Source organism: Amborella trichopoda, chromosome 5 (genome assembly GCF_054954075.1).
Source record: "Amborella trichopoda isolate Santa Cruz 75 chromosome 5, AtrichopodaSantaCruz75HAP2 v2.0, whole genome shotgun sequence".
NCBI classification, from domain to species: domain Eukaryota; kingdom Viridiplantae; phylum Streptophyta; class Magnoliopsida; order Amborellales; family Amborellaceae; genus Amborella; species Amborella trichopoda.
Genome location: NC_142340.1, coordinates 71,943 through 81,320, shown reverse-complemented (window position 1 = coordinate 81,320; position 9,378 = coordinate 71,943). Strand labels below are relative to the sequence as shown.

At 35.7% G+C, this 9,378-nt stretch overlaps 1 pseudogene across 1 annotated transcript; it reads left to right on the top strand.

Moving 5' to 3' along the window:
- The first annotated feature begins 7,888 nt into the window (after positions 1 to 7,888).
- On the top strand, positions 7,889 to 9,084 carry LOC110006763 (transcription initiation factor TFIID subunit 14b-like; annotated as a pseudogene). The gene is made up of 4 exons (XR_016056176.1): positions 7,889 to 8,025; positions 8,189 to 8,397; positions 8,521 to 8,784; positions 8,996 to 9,084. The product of XR_016056176.1 is annotated as a transcription initiation factor TFIID subunit 14b-like (transcript).
- The last annotated feature ends 294 nt before the right edge of the window (positions 9,085 to 9,378 follow it).

The window sequence follows — 9,378 nt, the reverse complement described above, 5'->3', positions numbered from 1 at the left end:
TACAAATTATTCCATGATCATGTTTGATGGTCTAAGAAGAGTAGTAATATTTGGAAATGGCAAGTTCCTAATAAGGTTAAAAGTTTTGCTTTTGATTTTTTTTTTCGATTAAGTTAATGGGGGAGAAGGCCCCTAACCGTTTTTCACTAAATAAAAGTAGAGAAGATATAAATCATAGTATTACAATCATATCATAGGGCAATTGAGCCAAATCATTGAGACAAAGAAATGAAATTTGGTGGTCTAACACGCCAAACTGTAGTAGAAGAGAGAGATATCCCATTCTTGGCAAGTGTATTTGCTACTATGTTGGCCTCATGGTAGATGCGGAAATGCTCCACCTATGGTCTGAGAGTTTGTGACGAGTGTCGACAGTTGGCTACTACTGTGTGAAGTGTCTTTGGAGTCTTGCAGTGCCCTTGAATAGAGTTTACCAGCAACCATGAATCACTTTCAATTTGGAGAAAAAAATATTGGAGTTCAAGAGCTATATCAATGCCTACTTCGACAACATAAAATTCTCCATATATGCTTTGATATTTTGTTGACACCAAGGGATATGTAAGTTTCCATTATCGTCTTCTTTGATATATGAAAGTCCTAAGCCTTCACATCTGCTCACGAACATGGTTAGTTATATTTCTCAATAAATGTTCTCTCCTTGAAGCTTTGGTCTGGAAAGGTCCGTGATTGCATTCGTCTCATATGAACCAAACTGTGGTGAAGAAAAGGGATATCCATACATTGAAAAGCCCATTTGAGAGGATTTTAAAATTTTGGTTTTGTAAAGTGAAATTAAACAGGAAAAACAGGCGCGATTAGTAACTAGTCCTTTGCCTGTCATAAGAATCTCACAATTTTGTAATTACAACAGTAAAAGAGAAGAGGAGAGACCAGAGAGGATTGATGGAACCGGAGAATCTCAGTAACTATAAATGAAAGAGGGAGGAGGAGAGGATTGATTTGAGTTATTAAAAGATGGATTGAAAGGCGGTGAGGTTTACACAATTTATCCACCTTGAACAAATGATAAAAGAGCTTGAACAAATGATAAAAAGTAAGGTACACCTCCAAACTCTATCAATGTAAGGCATCAAAAACTTTTACAATGTCCTAGAAATCTATTTTAATATCTAATTATGAAATTTAAAGCTCAAAAAATAGTATCGATAAAGCATATGTATAAACGTTTTTTTTTTTTTTGACAATGTTATAACTTTTATAAAAATTTTGAAATAGTTTGAAATAGTTTCTGTCTATAAAATTTGAAATGGTTTGAAATGGTTTCTGTCTATAAAAATTTGAAATAGTTTGAAATAGTTTCTGTTTATAACTTAAAGTTTGAAATAGTTTCTCTCTAATTCAGTGAACTGTTTTTATGAAATTAATTATATATTATAAACGGGATGTCTCTATAACATAGCAATCTATCTAGAAATCAATTTCGGAAGGTAAAGACAATGATATAGATTTTTTTACTTTTGGGTTGAAATGAAGAAAAAAATTACGGACGAAAATACATTTCAACCCCACTGAAATACATTTATGAAATTGTATTTCCAAACATCCAAACGGTTATAAAATACCCAAAATTTATTTGAAAAAAAAAAGAAAAAAAGAAAAAAAGAAAAAGAAAAAGAAAAAGTGTGTGAAATCCATTACGCTCGGCTAAATGTGGGATAACCATTGAGGGCTAATATATTACGCGCGTCAGTCGCCGGTACCGAAAAAACCCATCCCCGTATTTGCCGCGAAAATGTAAAGAAGCACTCCAAAAACCATTCTTCTTCTCTATTTCGCACCTCCTCATCTCCCTCTCAAGCTCGTCTCAAAATCTAGCATCACTATCTATCTTTTCTGGTAAGCCCTAACCCTCTCTCTCCTCTCTCTTGATTTTATCTGACTTTCTCCACATATATGAATGATTTCTCTCTCTAAATAAATAGATTCAGAATTCTTGCAAGCCAGCCAGCCTTTGCATTCGTCTCAGTAAAGCAAGCTCTACAAATTGTTGGTCCAAACAAACCTAATTATTATTGCCATGTAAGCTCTTAAACCATGTAACTCTCATTTCCTTTCCATTGAGAATCCAATTTGCTGTTAATTGTTCAGATGATAAATTCCATTGGCCATCACTTCGACTCTGGATTAAAATTCATCCATCGCTTGATTATGTGTGGAGTAGTTGCCCATGGTGGGAAAATGGAGAATTATCCCGCTCAATCCTTTTCTTTTTTTCCCACGGGCTGTTTTTGTGTGTTTTCGTTCACATAAACAGTAAAAACCCCAAAAAATATATAATGGACATGGAAAACAATAAATGAGATTATCCAATGTTCATTGGAAAGGTTTATTTAGTGACTTATCAAGATGAACTTCATCAAGGTCATATACTGATTTGGTTAAATTGAATTCCATTTCATTCTCATGATTTGTTCGAAATCCATATGAGATTGGGTTGTGCAGAGAAAATTCAATGGCATTTGATGGGGGACCATGAGCTGCTGTTGATTGATTGCAATAATTTCATTTCCATTTTCCACGAAGATCGGTGTAATATGAAAGCACTTTGAGTTTTCCGATACCATGCTTTCCTTAAATTTGTACTGCAATGAAATGTTTTTCTGGTTGGGATTATTGTATGCATTGTTGTACTCGCTAACCTACAACTACCTTTTGCAACCGGTTTGAGTCAAACCGTTCTCTTCCCTTCCTAATTTTGGGATTGTATGTGAATTATAGAATCCTAAAGCTATCTGTTCCTGAAGCTATTTGTTTCTCTCATATGTTTGGCTTTAGCTGTTGTTTTATTTGTTGAATAATTATTTCTTATTAGACGTGTGTTTTAGTTGGTTCTTGACAGTCTTATAATTGCCACATTGGTTTTAATTAGTGGTTCAATGTAATTGCAGCCACTGATAAGTCTGCCTTTCAGTTAGAATGATTATGTATGTTCACAGTTGGGTGTCTTGGTTGTGGCAGAGGCAGCTGTGCATCAATTTCAGTTGGGTGTCTTATTAGACTTGTGCCTTAGTGGATAAATTTCAGTTGCGGTGTATACTAGTCGTAGGTTATTGCCTTTGTTTTGTGGTGGTAGCTATAGTAGTCTTGGAGCCAAATCTATTGGGTGCCATTACATCTTCTCCATTATTTGGTTTTTTTACATTTCCCTCGTACAGTTGCCTCCAAATTTCATTTTGGCCCATGATTCTCTGTCATCAGATACCAAACTATCCATGAATGGGTTTTAATGGCCTATTTTATGTGGAGAAAAAAGGATTGGAGAACACATTAACGATATAGGGAATAGAATATTTAGCTTTTGAAATCTTTTATGTGAGACCTTGCAGAATACGATTCTCTTTTATATGATAATGTGGAATTTGGAAGTCAAAATTTGATTTGGTAAAACCGCACCAAGAACTGATTCTTGTACCAATTACTTCTTGTATATTCATGTGCTTTGCAACTACTAGTACGTTCATGTGCTTTGCAACTATTACTACTGATCTTGGGCAATTTTTTTTTCTCAATTTGTTGGACTTTTGTTACTATGTTCTACTTGTTTTAGTTATTGTGGATCAATGGATAACAGGAATTGAATATGATCATAATTACTCGCACATAATCATGCATAACAGGTCTTGGCATAAGTGGGAATTGGTGACACCATTCATTTTCACATATTAGTAAGTGATGACAATAGCAATAGTCTCTCTTTGGAAAATAGTGATGTTATCCACCTATTAACGGAATAATTGTAAGGAGAAGAGGGATAAAATTAGTCCATGTGGATATTCCTTCACATATTAGAAAACAAAGTAGTTTTAATCGATTATTTATCCTAAAAAGGAAAAAAAGTATTAAAAAAACCATATTAAAAAACAAAGTAGCTTTTTTATCCTAGAAAGGAAAAAAAAGTATTAAAAAAACCACATTACTATAGATAAAATCAACACACGATTTCCTTGCCAAAATGTTGGTAATGCATTTCCCAGATATCCTCTAGACAGCCTAACAGTAGCATTGTATTTCTCAGGTTGCATCTAGATACTACCCAAACAATAACAATCAAATAATGTATTATGCCTATAATGTATTACACCAGTAATATATTTCCCAGACAATATATTTCCAAGTACCCAAACAATATCCAATTCTCCTCTCTCTCCCCAATTTGCGTCTCTCTCTAGAGAACTTTCCATTCTCTTATTACCCAAATCACCTCTCTCTCTCTCTCTCTCTAAATTTTCCAATGCAAAAGATGAAGATCTTAAAAGGTCTCTTGCAAAAACCAGCGACCCAGGGAAACTAGAAAAGGTCCTAGTTCATAGAAAACACCAAGACCAATACTGCTCACAATGGTCATTGAAAAGATCACACCCCGCATGACCATCCCACAATTCAAATTCCAGTCGAAGATGAAAGAAACTCTAGCCCCCCCAATCCTTGCTGAAGTTCCAAATAGAATTGAAATTTGAAAGAGAGACTTGAAATTTCCAAAGAGTATGAGCCCTATCAACTGTTTGATTCTTTGTGAGAGAAAACTCTTGATATTTTTGAGAGGTACTGAGATTCTCTCTCTAGAATTGCAATGAGTCACATGCAGGGAAACTATCACGTGGTCTAGGTTTTAGAGAGGGAAACTTATTTGCAAATTCTCTATTAATGATGTTGTATGTCCACTCTCAAAATTCAACATCAGACCATCATGCATAGAGAAATGAAGCAAATCCTTCTCTGTACAATTTCTATCATCTTGCTTTTGCATGTATATTTACTGCATGTAGATCTCAGAAGTGCTATTTGAAATCCAACAAGAAGCTCATGCATTGATGGGGATAGAAACTATTTGGGTTATTTGTTAAAAACTACTAGGCCACGGTTACTGGCAAGAAACAGAAAGCACAGAATTGTCTTTACCTCTGGCAACAAATGATCTAAAGATTCTAGTATCGAGCTTAAGGATGCAGGATTATTGCCTACTGATTCTGAGATCATGCTTTGGGATTCTTTCACTAAAAACCACCAGGTTTTCCATGCTTTTTTTGCTTGCATGAACTATCAGAATTACTACTTGTTTTTGTCTTGTAATATTGGCAAATACAATGTTTTGCTGATCATATGGACATCTTATGGGAGACAAAACAAATGATTTGCTCTGTATTACTAGAAACACAATTAGAAGGTGGGTTTTAAAGAGGGAAAGTGTAGAGATGGAGAAGTATGTAGAGAGAGAAGAGAGAGAAAATCAAGAGTAACAATGAGTTAGGCGCAAATTGTGATTTTTGAAGGAGATCATAGAGGGCTTTAAAGGGGAGAGAGGCAAACAAAGAACCAGAGAGGAGATTTAGAGGGAGAGCAATTCAGTGGAAGGGTATATGGTTTCAAGAACAAGAAGAAAAAAAATACACTTTTATTAGAAAATTCAGTGGTAACCGGGGATTTGGGTGCCCTGGTTTCTCTTATTCACCGGTGTAAAAGACTTGGACTGTCCAAATTAATGGACGGCATGGATGGCTGCAGCCCAAGTTATTATAGTAAAGCTGCAGCCCTATCAAAACATTTTCCATTCATAATATAGTGAAAACTAAAAAAAAGTTATCAAACAACGCCTTTAGCTTGTTTTCCTTCTCTTGTCAGTTTGACCTCTCCTCACTGCCCCTTCCTCACACACTTTCTCACGCTCTCGCCCTCTCTCACCAGCCCTCACTCTTCCTATTTCGCTCCCCCTCCCTGCTCTGTCACCTTCCCTCACTCTCTCGATCTTCTCCTCTCTCTCTTCATCCTATAATGGGGAAATTTTGTTTGGAAACCCTATGTACAAATAAATGCAGGCCACACCCTCCAAGCTATGTCTCTTCCTTCCTAAACAGTAGTTTCATTTTTGGAGATAATCTCTGTTATTTCATTTTCCTTTTACTCTTTTACCAGTGAAATGAATGGAAAATAATGATCAAAAGGTAAAGAAAATTTCTCCATATAATCCTCGTTCCTCATTATTTACAGGAAAATGGAGTTGTTTCTTAAAATTTTCCCAAAATTTCTCATTCCTATCTTCACATTCCTGAGGGAAATTGATCGAGATAGACTGAAAATATTGTAAATATATGCAAGACTAGGATTTTAGTTTTAATTAGCCCCTGGAAATGTTGTAAATATATGCAAGCCAAGTTAACAGTTGGAATAATCATTTTTCTGTGTTTTCTTTTGCATCAATCATTATTTTTTTCTCTTTCCTAACCCTTTCTTTTAGTACTGGTTATTGAACCATATCATTATCTTCTCTCTCAAGCTTTCTTTTTTTCCGAATTACACTTCTTCATTTAAGTTTCTATTTTTTGTCCAACTCATCGAGCTGAGGGATGCCTCATACAATATCGGCCAAGAAACATGGTGGGGATCAGTTGGATGGGAATGCAGAGAAAATGCGGACGTCAAAGATAGGGAGGAGCTCAGATGATGGTGACAATATAAAGGTATAATCATGCCTACTCATTTCTAGTGCTCAAATTTCTTGTTGTTTTAGTGCAGACATGCATAATCCAACCATGCCATGCTGGTGATGTTGAAGCAATATGTTAGAAAAGTGCATCTGAAAACTGGAAAAAAAGAAAAGAAATATGAACATACATAGACTTTCTAGAAAAGATTAGGAAACATTCCAACAGAGTATATGCTTCTTTAGATTTTGTAAGTCAAGCTTGAAGAGTTTGCTTGAGATTGTAGAAAAGCATCAAAGTGATTATCACAATTGTAGAAGTTACATGGACTGTAATAAATTGAATTCAGGCATTTTTGAGAAGATTCCTTTGAAGAACTGAAGTATATATGGGATACGGATGAGAATTTGTGAATCTATTTACCATTTCTGACCCAAAATGTATATACATGCAAGGGTGGGATGCTTCAAGTGCACGAGCAATCAAAAGACGTGATTTTCAACATAATGAACTTTTCTTTCTTTAAAGAGAGTTAGAATCCATCTGCTCGATATGAGAACATTAGATTGGAGGAAACATAGAAGGGTTCTCGTGTTAAAAAATAGCTTAATTTTCGTGTTGTAGTAGAACCCTCGTACATTAGTGCTTGCATAAATAAACTAGTGTATTGTATTTCTTCAATCTAGTTTGGGTACTCATTCATTTACCTGTTTTATTAATATAAGATATTAACCCGATATTGATATGAAATGGGCAAGCTTTCTATGCTTTCCCTACAACATAAAACTTATGTAAAAGGGCCGTAACCCGGTGCTGTCCTGCTTAAAAAGGGTCCCAGGAGGGAAACGGTCCTAACCTTTGGCTCATGCACAAAGTGGCTGCTCTCAGGACTTGAACCCACGCTTTTGCGCTGACTACCCGAGCCTTTTACCGTCACACCAAGTGGACGGCTCCTAACATAAAACTTATGTGCTTCCCCCTATCCAACCATCCATTCTAAATGGATGGCTTAGATGGCCCCAATCACAATGTCACACCTCTATGCTTTTTTATACAAAACATTTTGACACCAAATTTTGGGCGTCCATTCCTCTCTTAAAATCGCACCTAGAAAAAATATAAAACAAATATTCTCAATAAAATAAAATCACCAAAATGCCCCTGAAAGTTTTAGTGGTATTTTGGTCATTTTATTTGATCGATTTAATATTTTATTTGGGTGTGCCCCCGTTGAGATGAAGACACGTACCAAATTTTATATTCATATAATTAGTATAATTCTTTTTTAAAAAAATACTCTTAAGGCGGCTGATTCGAGATTAAACGGTCAGTGGCTCACTTGATCTAAATTGGACGGCTGGATGAAGGGGGATGTATATAACTTTTATGCTGTAGGGGAAGCATAGAAACCTTTTTGCATATGAAATTATGTGTTTTTCAACTCCATGTGCTATTCTCAAAGCTTACCGTATTGTTTTTTGTGCATTCTGTGGAGTTTGGCCAAAAGACTCAAAGATGTTGAAATCAGCATCCCAATAGTTTATGGGACTATATCTTTTTGGCTTGGGAAGAAAGCGAATGAGTAAGTTTACTTCTTCTACATTGGCTAAATTTGCATGCTTAGGTGTAGTACAAAACATGAGTCTTTGTTGGTGATAACATGTAGCATTGTTTGCTGTGATGGTTGTAGAAGGTTGCATCCATATACTTCCCATGAATGAGAATCACCAATATCATTGTTTTAGGTATAATTCACATAAATGGACAGTCTACATCCGTGGGGCCACCAATGAGGATCTGAGTGTGGCAATCAAACGTGTGGTTTTCCAATTGCATCCAAGTTTTAACAATCCAATCACCCTTTGAGTTATTGGAATCAGGATGGGGAGAATTTGAGGTAGCAATCACTGTTCACTTTCATAGTGATGTTTCAGACAAACCATTGGACTTATAAGTACGCATTACAAGATTGCTTATGCTATTTTGTTATGTTGATTGGTGTGTATTGTTGGCTATATTAAGTCTATACAATTTCATTTTGAGATTTATCAAAATCATTTTGAATCACAATGTGTAGTATACATACAGGTTTCACCTTTTGAAACTGTATCTGGAAGATGACCCTGGCCCACAATCAACAAAAAAACCTGTTGTCGTGGAGTCATATGATGAAATCGTTTTCTCAGAGCCTTTAGAAGATTTCTTTGCTTGAGCCCAGAATCATCCTGCTGCCACTCTATTCAGGCTCCCTGTAGGTTTAAGCTCAACGCAGGCTAGTTTGTGTCATGATATCTTTATTCTTGGCATCATCATCATCCTAGCCTTATCCCAACAATTTGGGGTTAGCTATACGAATCTTGTTCTGCCATTCTGCTTTATCATGGTTTATACCCTCAATCAGACCATAAGTCATCATATCTCTTCTCACTACTTTTATCCATATCTTTTTGGGCCTTCACCTTGTTTTTTTAGAGCATTTTTATTCTCGGTATGTGGTGAATTTTATTAGCATGGATCATGTATCTTTTTTTTTGTTTTTTTGTTTTGTTTAGGATCCCTTGAAAACACGAATGAAAGGAAAAGAGGTGATACCAAGGATCATTCACTGAGCCAGTGGTTCAATAATTTTTCGGAGGCTGATGAATTGTTAAAGCTTGCAACTGCCTGTCAGCAGGTGAGAATTTCCTTGGCTTTTTTATTTTGTAATGTGCAGGTGTCATTTTAATTATTTGGGATCCCATGCATTTGCATGTTTGTTTTTCATGAATTCAATATGAGCATCTTTAAAGATGATATGCATATTAAAACTTGTATCATGTTATTTAGTCCATGATTTGGTGGTTACTTGTTGAGCCATCACCATGTCATGGTGGTATTGTGACTCATGGCCTTTCCTTATTAAAGTTTTATGCGCGGATTGATATGTTAGATTCTA